A 14,751-nucleotide genomic window follows, 5' to 3' on the forward strand; every position below is an offset into this window, starting at 1 on the left:
TACTATACAGTAGTTACATTTATAGCAGTGGTCTTCAACTATTGACTTGGAATCCACATATGAGCCTTAGCTTTAATGTTGCTCTTAGCAGGTACTTTATTCCTCAGCCCCCGTACACACGGTCGGAGATTCCGCCAACCAAATCCGTCGGATTAATTCCGACGGATTAATTCCGGAAGAGGTCCGGAAGTGATGATGCATACACGGTCGGACTCAGTTGTCGGAAAAATCCGATTGTACATAACGTGATGACGTTATTTCGTTACGACGGGACTACGTTCAGGCTAGTAGCTAATAGCTTTGGTCTAGGAATTTGATCTGAGCATGCGTGGCACTTTGACCGTCGGAGTAGGCTACACATGATCGGAGTATGTCCGATCGGAGCATTTTGCCGGAAAATTTTACCGGCAAGTTGGAAAAGTTGGTCCGTCGAATATTCCAACGGAAACAGTCCGATGCAGACCACACACAGTCGGAATATCCGACAAAACGGTCCGATAGGAAACATTCCGTCGGAATCTCCGACCATGTGTACAAGGGCTCAGAGAACTCCAGCTAAAATGTGTGCCATTTCGTTTTAGACAGAGTAGAGAAAGGGTGAAACCTCTGCCAGGTTATTATTGTTCCTTGTGTCTGCAAGGATCTTCTTCTTCTGTTTGGGTCAATGGAAGTGGTGGGAAAATTACAAATTAGGAAAGGAAAAAATAAATAAAAACAAAACTGCACTCTGAAGTTTTCAAACACTATCCAAAATTTAGAAAAGGCTCTGAATTTATGAAACAAACAAAAAAAAAGCTCTGGCTAGAGTTCTGCTTTACCACCTCTACTGTATATCTCAACTCAATCCCAAACCTTTCTGAATTATATACTACCCATATACATGAAGTGCAGCAGAGTTTTATTTATATCAATGCCTAATTTATATCAATCTATTATGTATTCAACATTGTTTTTATCTCACAAATGTTGTGGCTGTGGACGGTCACAGAAATAGTGTATTATGAATAGCTATATAGGGTGGATTACTATAGGTGAGATGGTAGTTAGGGGCCCTTATTTGTGTTCCACAACTTTTTTTCGATTCTTTTTTATAACAGCCAAAATAATCGCATGTAAAATCCAGCAGGCTGGTTGTACTAAATTTGATCGATCGATTAACTTGAGTACACTCAACTTGCCCATAGATGGTATGAATCTGGGCTGGCTTTAACGAATGGTGCCTTAAAATGCATGTATTGACGCTGATGTTTATGAGCCCGTTTACTGTTCTGCACCTTGGTAGTGCCCTGTAACATGCAGACCAGTGTGGTGTGCCAATCACTGTAAAAGCAAAGCACCTGCGTTGTAGCAGTGTGTTAAATTCGAAAAAAGACATGTCTAATTTTGGACAGGTTGGGGTGCGTTGGCAGCCAATTTATTTTATAGGGCTGTCTTAATGTAATCCATGTAAAAATGTAACATAAGGCGCAGCAGCAGGGGTGTAACTATAGGGGGTGCAGCAGTCGCGACCGCAACCGGGCCCTGTGATGCAGGGGGCCCATGCAGCCCCCTCTACATACGGCCGGCAGCAGCATAGGCAGCTAAGGGTACCAGTGCACCATGCACCCGGGTGGCTGGAGGTGGAGAGTGACTAGCAGAGCTCCATGCTTGACTATCGCACTGGCTGCTCTTTAGTTGTGCATTCCCCGCATGACCTGTGTCCTCGGCCGGCTCCTCAGAGTACCCCTCTCCTGCTCCATGCATTGCCGCTCAGTCTGTTCTCCCCAGCCAGAGTTGAGAGCTGCCCTGGAGAAAAGGACCTCATCTCTTCTGGGGACGGGGACTCCATCCTGCCTAGGGACAGTCCCCCAATGGGGCACCTAAAAAATACTAATAAAAAAAAACTACTGATGCCAGTGGTGGAACTACAGGGCTCACAAAGGTCATACCTGTGACCACGCCCTGGAGTTCCACCGCCGGACTCGGAGGGAAGGGCCCTGGCTTGGGTTCAGGGGGGCCCTTCATGGTTTCTTGCATCGGGGCCCTGAAGGTTCTAGTTACGCCACTGCGCAGCAGCACACCACAAATAGGTCCTTACTTCTTCAGGGTGTGTAATGTGTTTTGCAGAAAGGAAGTAAATTCAAATGAATGGAACACCAACAGACCCCCAAATGTGTTCAGAATGAGACTTGTCTTTTTTTTTTTTCAACTTAACACAGTACTGTGCATTGCAATGCGTTGCGGTATGCTACAACCCAGGTGCATTGCCTTGGTGCTTTGAGGGTTCATTCAGACTGAATGGCACTGCAATGCAGTAATGCACATTATATACTCTGCCATGCCATGGAAATGTAATAAGGGTTCCTAATTAGTCTGACCTTTTTATATGATCAGTTATTAAGCGACGGGCTGTGGCATGTAACATTAAACTGATTGTTTGGTGAAGCCTAAGTAATCATTAGTGTTAATGAAGCTAATTTCCTCCTATTATGTGTTCTTTGATTTACTTCCTCCACACTATCAAATGGTTGAGGTGACCTGAAGGAGATAACATATTTCTAGAATGACCTGATCTACAAATATGCTGCCATTTATTCAGCTTAAAGGAAACCTGTACTGATAGAAAAGTCTGATAACTTACACAAAGACCCAATAGAAGCCTTATTTAACCACTTGCCAACCGCTGCCCGCCAATATGCATAGGCACAATGGTGGGCAAATGGGCATACCTGATCGTCCCCTTTAATTGGCGTGGCTAGTGGGTATGCACGCGCACCCTGTACAGCATGACCGTGCCCACAGGCTCTTGTAAACAAGGCATTTCCCCATTCTGCCTAGTGACATGACGGGGATCTACTGCTTCCTGTCATCGGGAGCAGTGATCGCTGTAATGTCAGTGATAGCCCATGCCCCCCACAGTTAGAATCACTCCCTAGGACACACTCAACCCCTTGATCGCCCCCTAGTGTTTAACCCCTTCTCTGACAATGTCATTTACACAGTAATCAGTGCATTTTTATAGCACTGATCATTGTATAAATGACAATGGTCCCAAAATAGTGTCAAAAGTGTCTTATGTGTCTGCCATAATGTCGCAGTCATGATAAAAAAAGCATATTGCCGCCATTACTAATAAAAAATTGATAATAAAAATGCCATAAAACTATCCCCTATTTTCTAGATGCTATAACTTTTGCTCAAACCAATCAATATATGCTTATTTTGTTTCTTTTACCAAAAATATGTAGAAGAATATATATTGGCCTAAACTGAGGAAAAAAATAGTTTTTTTTATATATTTTTGGGGGATATTTATTATAGCAAAAAGTAAAAAATATTGCTTTTTTTTTTTCAAAATTGTCGCTCTTTTTTTGTTTATAGCGCAAAAAATAAAAACCGCAGAGGTGATCAAATATCACCAAAAGAAAGCTCCATTTGTGGGAAAAAAAGCCCGCCAATTTTGTTTTGGTGTAACGTCCCATGGTCACACAATTGTCAGTTAAAGCGACGCAGTGCTGAATCGCAAAAAATGCTCTGGTCAGGAAGGGGATAAAATCTTCCCGGGCTAAAGTGGTTAATAAACCTCCATCTAATAGGCCAGGTGCCTCTGCAAAATAAATAACCTTCATGTTCAATGCCACTAAGCAAACAATTGCCCGTTAGTGGAAATTATGTACATTAATCTACTTTGATGTTCTCTCTCAAATAAATGGTACCATGGTAAATGAAAAGCTTTCTGTGATTGCCTGAGACATATGAAACATTTTTGAAAACCTAGTCACTTTGGATCTCTCACACTCAACCAAATCTAAGAATGTAATTTATTCCTTTAAAATGATTACCTATTTGTAATGATTCCAGAGGAAGGGGAAAGCTGCATCCCTCTGACTAGGGTTGCCACCTGTCCGGGATTCACCCGGATAGTTTGCGTTCTGATTCATGTGTCCGGGTTTCAGCTCACCTGGAACCTGGACACATTATTCAGACAGGAATGTGGCTCAGAACAGGGCTTGACAGAAGGGTGAGGGGGCACTATGTGCGCCACATTACTATTCTCTTTGGAGTGTCCAAAGGTGTCCCAGGTCTGTTACAATCATATAGTGTATACTAAAACACAAAAAAGTTACTGTGCGCTGCTAAAGTGTTGGGGTTTGGCTTGAAGAAAAAGTAGCAACCTTACCTCTGACCCATCCTCTCTCCCCTCTCCTCCTATTCCTCCATTTTCTCTTCTTTCCCACCTCTCTTCTCCTACTGAACTACTACTATACTCACATATTTTATTGCCCACCATGCCTTTGAAATATCACATTAATGGAATTCAATTTGAGACCTATTCTTGGATGTAACAATGTTGTTTTTTTTCCTCTCTCTCTCTTCTCTTGTGTTTAATCGATGGTATATAAGATTTACACAAGACTTACATGAGATCTTTTATCATATGTTTTATATTTATGATGCACCTTGTATTCCCGTCAATATCTTATCCTGAGCAAATTTATTTTGGGGCTTTTATGTCCTCTTATCTTCTTGCTCTTCCATGTTTTTTTTTTCTGTTTTCTTGTATTAAAGCTCCAATAAAAACGAATTAAAACAGAAAAAGCTGACATTTTAGGAAAATGCTAGCTGCCAGGCAAAATGCTATTCCAAAGCACAGTTTGTAACACAATCTGCTCACTCTGCAGGCACTTCCTCTACTTGTACTCCTATCTCCACCTTGTTCTGCTATAACCAGTAATCAAATTATAAAAAACACAGATGCAGGCCTTTGGTTGTACAATTTGTGCACTGCTTATAAGACAACAAAGTGGGGAAGGGAGTTTGAGCAGCAATAGTACTTGCAGAGTTTGTGTTACAAATTGTGCAATTGGAATAGAATTTTTGCTTGGCTGCTTATCTTCATCCTAAGACCATGGTTGCGGTTTTAAAATGTGTGTCTGTCCCCCTGTTAGAAAACAATGGGGGTTATTCACTAAAGGCAAATCCACTTTGAAGTACAAGTGCACTTTGAAGTGCAGTCACTGTAAATCCGAGGGGGACATGCAAGGAAAATAAAAAAACAGCATTTTAGCTTGCACAGGATTGGATGATAAAATCGGCAGAGCTTCCCCTCATTTCAGATCTACCCCTCACATTTACAGCGACTGCACTTCCAAGTGCACTTGCAGTGCAAAGTGGATTTGCCTTTCGTAAATAACCCCCAATGTCTCAGCAGGATAGATCCCTGCGTCAACTTCGCTTGTGTGTGCTCCCATTGCTTTCAATAGGGCTGCTTCCCGTAGCTAATTGCACAAACCTCCACTGGGGTTCTCCCATCCAGTGACACGGTCATCTAGTGCCCAGGGCAAAACATGTTAAAATGCGCCCCTGCCCCATTCATGATGTGCAAGATTAGAGGATCCTACGCTTAGCGGTCACTTGCTTGTCAAAAATCACTGTGCAGCTCCTGATCTGTCAGTCAGGTTTTGCATTGAGCTGGAGGTGCTTACTTTAAATACCGGGCACATGCTTGTGTTGTCTATTTACATTTTATAAGTTTGCTATTTAAAACTATTTGTAAGGGTATATTTAGACCAGGTGCAGTTAGACTGTATTGGGTGAGGGAGAGAGAACACAGCCCACACCGCCTCCCGGTTCTCTCCCCGCCACTTCCAGTACCTGGATGACAGGAGTAGTGATGTCTTTGTCACTATTTCTGTCAGATCTTGTAACAGAAGGAAGACGCCCCCATCCCACAATAAACCATTGCGCCCAGGGAAGCCGACCCTTCCGCCCACCCCTCGTTTCTTCATTTCAGGCTGCAAAGCAACAAAATATGATTTTAAAGATGATTATTTTCTATACTCTCTGCATGTTTGTCTATTGTAGTGCATTCAAAGTGAAAAGGCTACCTTAACACAACATGCTTTAAAGCATTAAAACAGAGTGCATATGCAATCTACGCTGAAAGAAATTTTCCAGAAATACCCGATTCCACCTTAGACATAAATTAGTCAGCTGAAAATGTCCTTCCGCCAGAGCCGAACTAGGAATAGAAACCAGCCCTGGAAAAAATGTCATACCAGCCCCATTGCATTTGAATTAGTATACAAGCCCAACATCATAACGTCATTATTTTCTTGTTCATGAAAGGGAAAACCATGTCATTTTAAGCACATTTGAAGAGTGTATTATATATATAGAGAAGACAGATCTGAAAGGGATTTATATACACATAGGGCTTTATATACAGTATATATAAAAGCAAATTCCAGTTCAAAAAGTGGTCAATCATCAAGAGTGCCCATGAATGCAGCCTCACTGTGCCCATCATTGCAGCCTCACTGTGCCCATTAAATGCAGCTTTATGTGCCCATCATTGCAGCCTTGCTATGCCCAACAAATGCATCTTTACGGTGCCCATTAATGAAGGACTCACTGTGCCCATAAAATGCAGCTTTAGGTGCCCATCATCGTAGCCTCACTGTGCTCATCATTGCAGTCTCACTGTGCCCATCAAATGCAGCTTGCTGGTGCCCAAGAATGCAGCCTCTCTGTGGCCATCAAATGCAGCTTTACTTGCCCATCATTGAAGCCTCACTGTGTCCATCAAATGCAGCTTTATGGTGCCCATCAGCACACCCTCACTGTGCCCATCAAATGCAGCTTTACGGTGGCCATGAATGCAGCCTCACTGTGCCCATCAATGTGGCTTTACGGTGCCCATCATTTCAGCCTCACTGTGACCATGAATGCAGCCTCAACTTTGCTCACCCTGGATCACACACATAGCAGGAGCGATGTGTATCATGGTGTATCATGGGTCTGTGTGTGTTGTCAGCGGCCCTGTAACAAGGTCCCACCACCCTAGACTGTCTCATGTGATATGCAGAACACTGATTCGATCTATTATCACACGAGACGGTCTGGGGGCGGGAACTTGTTAAGCGCCGGCGACAACACACAAAGACCCAGCTCCATGATACACATCGCCACAGATCAAAGTGGCCTCAGGGCAGGCAGCCTACCTGTAAATTTTCCGGTAGGCAAGTCTGGCCCTGCGTTTCCGCATACTGAGATGGAACAAACCTTGCAGCAATAAACTTTGCAATTATACAATTACATTCATCTATCAAAAGGTGTCACAAGTGCAAAATGAAATTAAAAAAATTATAAGAGCCTGCATAATCACCACAATAGAATACAGAGATGAGAATTATAATTTCTACACATTTGAACATGATATATCCCAGCCAGACCATTCTTGGGAGGATATCACTGTCTTGGTTCTTAAAGCGAATAATTCCATTCAGGAAGAGGTGATTGAAGCTGCATTATTGCAACAACAAACGCAGTTTTGATACTTTTTTTTTTTTTTTTTTTACACCGATCATTCCATTTTTAGAACAGGCTTTGGTTTTCCAAGGTCTGAGCAGTACTGATCGAAAAACAATTTTAGCAAGATGTTGAGAAGAAATCTGTAAGAGAGAAAAAAAAAAACGCAAAAGAAGCAAAAGACCTAGGTACTAAAATGAAGAGCTGGTCAGATAAGGAGGCTGTGGAATGAGAGGGGGGTGGGTAAGTCACAGAGGTGAAAATGGTCATAAAAATGTTGACAGTGATTTAGAAAACTGAGTCCACATTCAATCCATTATCTTTACTCCTTATCTGGCCAACTGTCAGTTTTATTACCTTTGTGTCCTTTGTCTTAACATTTTGCTATAATTTTTCGTATCAGTACTTCTTGGACCTTACAAGAAGGGAGTAGGGCCCAAAAGCTTGTGCTCAAAATGTATTTATTAGTGCCATACCATCAGGGGAGCATGTGATTGGCCCCAGACTTATTCTTCATCAGGGCAACAACCCAAAACATACACTCGAAGTCATTAGGAATTATCTTCAGAGAGAAGAACAAAAAGTCCTGGAAGTGATGGTTTGGCCCCCACAGAGCCCTGATCTTAACATCTTTGAGTCTGTCTTGGATTACATGAAGAGAGAGAAGGATTTGAGACAGCCAACATCCAGAGAAGAGCTGTGGTTAGTTCTCCAAGAAAACCTACATGCGAGTTTCTTCAAAAACTGAGTACAAGTGTAAGAGTACCTAGAAGAATTGATGCTGGTTTAACCACTTCCTGCCGGGAGGGCGTACACAGACATCCCCCCATTTTAGTTGTTATACCGGGTTGATGCCTGAACCTACAGAACAATCATAGCGGCAGAGAAGCGGGGTGAATGTCCCCTCCCGCTGCCCGTGTGATCGGCGAGCTGGAGATGGAATCTGCCACCGGTGGAAGTGCACCATAGAGAATACTGGTAACCAGATGGTCCCCAGCAGTCTCTATGACACTCGGAGGTCAAGGTGCGACATTGTAATGTCACGTCCGGCCTGGCAGTTGGCTGGAAAAACAAGATCGTTCTGTTTTTTTTTTTATCTCAGGCTTTCCAGCCTGGAGGAGAGATCTGGGGTCTTATTGACACCAGATCACTCCATAAAGAGGACCTGTCATGCATTATTCCTATTACAAGGGATGTTTAAAAAAAAATTTCAAGAGAAAGTGTAAAAAAAAAAAAGAAAATAAAATAAACAATATATATTTTTTTAACTCTAAACAAGTAACCTGTAATTTTTTTTTAAAGCGTTGCCTATGGAGATTTTTAAGTACTGACGTTTGGCGCCATTCCATGAGTGGGCGCAATTTTAAAGCATGACATGTTAGGTTTTGGGGGCTATTAATAAACAGAGAGAGTACACTATGGCACTTGTGTTTGTTTTTTCATGTCTATAACCTACGGAAGTAATAGTGTGAGTGAAGGAAGTTTCGTCTGACGGCAATACAAACGCTGATTACCCACAATGAGGAGCAGTCTGGAGACTGTAGGATTGCCATTAGAGTGAAAGTTGATCCATTGTGGTGGACACGAGGAGTGATTTGTCTATGCGTTTACATTCATCTTTGGGGTGAGCAGGTACTTTAGCTGGTGGAGATGTGCACTGGATTTTGGTCCTTTTGAGCACAACCACACACATCGGTGATTGTTTCGCTTTTTTGACATTTTACTTTTTTTTTTTTGATCATTAAATGTTTAATATAAATTTGGTATGTACATTATTTAATGAGGCACAGCATTGCACTATTTAGAAAACAACATTGAATTTGGTGTGGTGTCACTGTAAGGCCGCGTACACACGCGGGGACTGTTCGGCCAACTTTGTCCGCCGAACAGTGTTTCGGCCGACAGTCCACCCGTGTGTGGGCGTTCAGCGGACAGTTTCAGCGAACAGTCCGCTGAACAAGGTTTTTCGGAATTTCCGAAAAACTGTCCGCTGAAACCTTGTTTCAGCGAACAGTTCCCTCGTGTGTAGGCTTGTTCGACAAACTAAGTTCCGCGCATGCTCAGAAAGGATTTACACGCCGAAAGTTATAATGCAGTGTATAGGACGTCGTATTTTTCGTCCCGTCGTACGTGCCGTTCACGTCATCGCGCACGGTTTCAGCAAACTGTTCGTACGTCGTGTGTGGCCATGTCCGTCCATGCTAATTTTGAGCGGACTGTTTGCCGAAACTATTTGACGGACAAAGTTGGCCGAACAGTCCCCGCGTGTGTACGCGGCCTAAGTGTTCAGCAGCTGTGCAGTCACATATATTGGTGATTTCACACATTTACCCCGTTAAAGGAGGAAGTAATTTATTTTGGCACCGATTGTTTATTTTTTCCACAATTTATGTTAGGTATCTATTTACTCTGCGTAATCATCTTTCACATTATACAAAAAAGTTGGGCTAACTAAAAAAACAAAACATTGAAAAATTGCTGTGCATATACCATGTGACATAAAAAGTTGCAACGACCACCATTTTATTTCCTAGGGTCGCTGCCAAAAAAACATATAATGTTTGGGGGTTCTGATTAATTTTCTTCCAAAAACATGATGATTTTTACATGCAGGAGCGGAGTGCCAGAATTGACCCGAATGGCAAGTGTTTAAAACCAAATGGTGAACACACCAAATATTGATTTGATTTAGATTTTTCTTTGGTTTACTCACTGTACATTTAGTAAATTCATAAAAATTAACAATTAAAATATATATTTTTGAAAGCATTCTTACTTTACAGCATTTCTGCACACCTGCTTCAAACTTTTTGCACAGTACTCTGTATATCCCTATGTGTTTTTATACACAGTTATGAATTTAATCACAAATTACCACCATTGCTATCCATGTGACATAACCTTCCTCACGATCGTCCAATTATTGCAGTTATAATTAATGCAGCATTACTACAATACATGATTCTCAGGAGCAGCAACAGAATGCTCAGTATAGCTAGTCCTAGATAGCCATCTAGTGGCTATTTTAAAGAATGCAGCAGAAAAGAAGTTATTTTGATAGCGTCTCATTTATAACAAGGCCTCATGCAGACAGATATATGAAAAAATTGGCAAAAAAATGCCTCTGTCTAAATGCTGCATTTTTATGTGCATATATGAATGTATTGCTTTTAAATGCCTATGAACAACTGGTTCTATTGACTAGAATATTAATTTAGAATACATTTTGACAAGTTTATGTGCATTTAGACAAATTTATGCACGTAAATTATTCTGGAAAACGCCTCTCTGAATACAGGTTTTGGGCATTTTTAATGCACATTAGATAACCTAGAGCTGCTTTAAGAAGCATAAAAAAAAAAAACAGACACCTCTAGCAGCAGCATTTTTTACACCTGTGTGCATAAGGCCTAAGTCACAAGATTGGGTCTATCTGTCTGGCATTATACAATATTGACTTAGAATGATTCATGGGACATCAGTAGGTGCAAAACTATTTCCACGTGTGGTTTAAGTTGCTTCTAAATGCATTATTTACAGGATTGATCTGAAATTTCTTATTAGATCTCTGACTTCATGTTCATGAATCATGAAGCTAAGGTTTATCGAAGAGCTACAAAATCATTTTGTGTCAGTTAAAGAAAACTTGTAGCAATAGAAATGCAGAGCCTGTCACTGCTGACCTTGTAAAATGCTGTCATATCTTTTTGTACGTTGAAAAAATATTTTGTTTCACATACAATTGTTAAAATGAAGATTTAACTATGCAACATAGAAAAGGCAATGCTTTTTTTATTACTCTATTATTTACTAATAATTAGTACAAATTAGTAGTCAAAAATTATCTGCCAAGAATTGATTTTTTTATAGCAATTACACAGATCTAAATCCCCCCCCCCCCCCCAAAAAAAAAAAATATGTTTACCATATGTATACATGCATAATAAAGTTAGTGAAGTACTATGAGAAAAATAAGCCTTGTGAGATGAAAGTAGTGCTATATTTATTTTACTTTTGCTAATTTTAGCAATTGCAACTGGGATATATTTTAATGCAATGCTTTCTAAAATGGGAATGCTGGAACCTTCATTAAAGAGGAACTTCAGTCTGCTCACATAATTTGTAATAAAAACATATTTGCCATCCTAAAGCTTCCCTTCAACCACATTGCATATTATTTTATATATACTGTGATTCTGTACTTGCCAAATATGCAGTAGAAATTTCCCTCCACTAAGTCTGGCTGCAAACATTTTAACTGTGGGCAGCTGAACTGCTGCCTGTTCACTTCCTGGATTTACACAGACACACACCTCCAGCTCTGCAGCTCTCATTGACCCTCTTACTCAACCCCCCCCCCCCTCCCTTCCTGGCAAACTCTCAAGAGAGAGAGAGAGAGAGAGAGAGAGGTGTGCATGATGTCATAAGCATAGGCGTTTTTCCAGACAAGAAACAGGATGGGGGCTGTATAAGGTAATTACTGGCAGAAAATAAATGTTTTACTATCCAAAGTTAAAACAAAGGCGGAAGATTTAATAGATGGAAAGATGAAAAAATGACTGAAGTTCCACTTTAAGATGCCACTGGAACATGATTTAAATGACTAATGCTTCTATTCATGTCTGCCCACTGTCACTTTCTGTGGTATACGTTCATTTCAGTGACACATTAAAGAGGAAGTAAACCCTGATGAGTTTACTTCCTCTTTCATTCCCTGCAAAGGCAAAGCATAATGGACTACTATGCATCGCATAGTAGTCCATTATGTGTCACTTACCTGACACAGGAGCCAGCGAAGTCACCGCTGTCCCCTGTAGTCTGGCGCATCCATCTTCTCGGTGGGGTCTCGCAGTTCCGCCGCTGTCATTCGGCGAAGCCGCGATGACGTCACTCCCCTGCATGCCCACGGGAGCCGCCACTCGCGCCATATCGCCGTTGACCGCGGCACGCTCACTGCGCCTGCGCGCCGCTATCTACGGCGCATGCGCCGTAGACATCGGTGCCTGTCTTTTGGCAAATATCTCCTAAACGATATTTCTTAGACCTACAGGTAAGCCTTAATCTAGGCTTACCTATAGGTCAAAGTGGTTTATAAGGGTTTACAACCACTTTAAACCTCTATGGGCCATTATCATCCTCTTTTTTCTTTTAACACTATCTCTGCCTTATTATAGGAAGCCCTCTACTAAAGCAATCAGGGATTTGGCTCATTGGGTTTGATTTACTAAAGATGTACAGAATGTTCACTTAGTTTAATGGTCAAGGTGAAGCTATCCTCAGTTTATCCCTTTCATGACTAAGCCTATTTCTGACATTTGGTGTTTACAAGTTAAAATCCCTATTTTTTGCTATAAAATTACTTACTTACAGCAGAGAATCTAGAGAATAAAATGGCGATTGTTGTTACATAAAAAATTGAAAAAATTGATGTCACATAAAAAACACACAGGGTCCTGACACGCTTACAAACACCCCTATATAAATTTTTTCCCTCAGGCTCCGGATTTTCTGCCAAAAGTGACCTGAGCGCTTTCCAATGGTTCCCCACCTTACCTGGACAATTGGTAGTTCTGGGAACCGATCCGATGCTGGAGGAGCTTCACCTTTGGTTCCAGCCCCATGTAAAACAATGTCATTTTTTTTTAAAGTGAAAGATACAATTTTTTGTAATCTTTTGCTTCTCCATAAAGAGATGTCATGCTGTATTGTTATGGGATAAAGGGATGTTTACATTTCTTGCAATAGCAATAAGAGTGATTTAAAAAAATTAAAGGGATAGTGTAAAAATTAAAAAGTAATAAAATAATAAAACATTTTTTTTTAACCACTTGCTTACTGGGCACTTAACCACTTGCCGCCCGCCCTATAGCAAATAGACGGCGGCAAAGTGGTTTCATAATCCTGACCGGACGTCATATGACGTGATCGGGATTATGAGCCGATGCGCGCCCCCGGGGGCGCGCATCGCGGCGATCGTTGTTGCGGGGTGTCAGTCTGACACCCGGCAACTACGATCTCGGTAAAGAGTCTCTGACGGAGACTCTTTACCACGTGATCAGCCGTGTCCAATCACGGCTGATCACAGTGTAAATAGGAAAAGCCGGTGATCGGCTTTTCCTCACTCGCGTCTGTCAGACACGAGTAGAGGAGAGCCGATCGGCTGCTCCTCTGACAGGGGGGGTCTGTGCTGATCGATTATCAGCACAGCCCCCCCGAGGATGCCCACACTGGACCACCAGGGATGCCACCAGACCACCAGGGATGCCAAGGACAAGGTATGCCACCCTAGACCACCAGGGATTCTAGTCAGTGCCACAATGGATGCCAATCAGTGGCCATAATGGATGCCAATCAGTGCCCACAATGGGCATCACTGATTGGCATGCATTATTGATTGGCACTGATTGGCATCCATTAGTGCAATATATTATAATACAATGCCGCCTATCAGTTCCCATCTGTGCCGCCTATCAGTGCCTACCCATGCCCACCTGTGCCGCCTACCAAAGGCCCACCTGTGCCGCCTACCCATGCCCACCTGTGCCACCTACCCATGCCCACCTGTGCCACCTACCCATGCCCACCTGTGCCGCCTACCCATGCCCACCTGTGCCGCCTAACCCATGCCCACCTGTGCCACTTATCCATGCCCATCCATGCCAATCCGTGCCAATTTGTGCCACCTATCAGTGCCCATCCGTGTCGCCCATCAGTGCCACCCATCAGTGCCGCCTATCAGTGCCACATATCGGTGTCCATCAATGCCACCTCATCAGTGCCACTTTATTGGTGCCACCTCATCGGTGCCCATCAGTGCCGCCTTATCATTGTCCATCAGTGCCCATCAGTGAAGGAGAAAACTTACTTATTTGCAAAGTTTTGAAACTGAAACAAAAAAACATTTTTTTTTTCAAAATTTTCGGTATTTTTTTATTTGTTTAGCAAAAAATAAAAACCGTAGAGGTGATCAAATACCACCAAAAGAAAGCTCTATTTGTGGGAAAAAAATGATACAAATTTCATTTGGGTACAGTGTAGCATGACCGCGCAATTGTCATTCAAAGTGCCACAGCGCTGAAAGCTCAAAATTGGTCTGGGCAGGAAGGTGTTTAAGTGCCCGGTATTGAAGTGGTTAAACACCCTTCCTGCCCAGACCAATTTTCAGCTTTCGGTGCTCTCACACTTTGAATGACAATTACTCATTATTCATGCAACACTGTACCCAAATGAATTTTTTGTCCTTTTTTTCCCACAAATAGAGCTTTCTTTTGGTGGTATTTGATCACCTCTGGGGTTTTTATTTTTTGTGCTATAAATGAAAAAAGATCGAAAATTTTGAAAAAAAAACGCATTTTTCTTTGTTTCTGTGACAGAATTATGCAAATTATTCATTTTTCTTCCTAAATTTTGGCCACAATTTATACTGCTACATATCTTTGGTAAAAATAACCCAAATTAGTG

Source organism: Lithobates pipiens, unplaced genomic scaffold (assembly GCF_037356315.1).
Source record: "Lithobates pipiens isolate NorthernLeopardFrog02 unplaced genomic scaffold, aLitPip1_a1.2 Scaffold_18, whole genome shotgun sequence".
NCBI classification, from domain to species: Eukaryota; Metazoa; Chordata; class Amphibia; order Anura; family Ranidae; genus Lithobates; species Lithobates pipiens.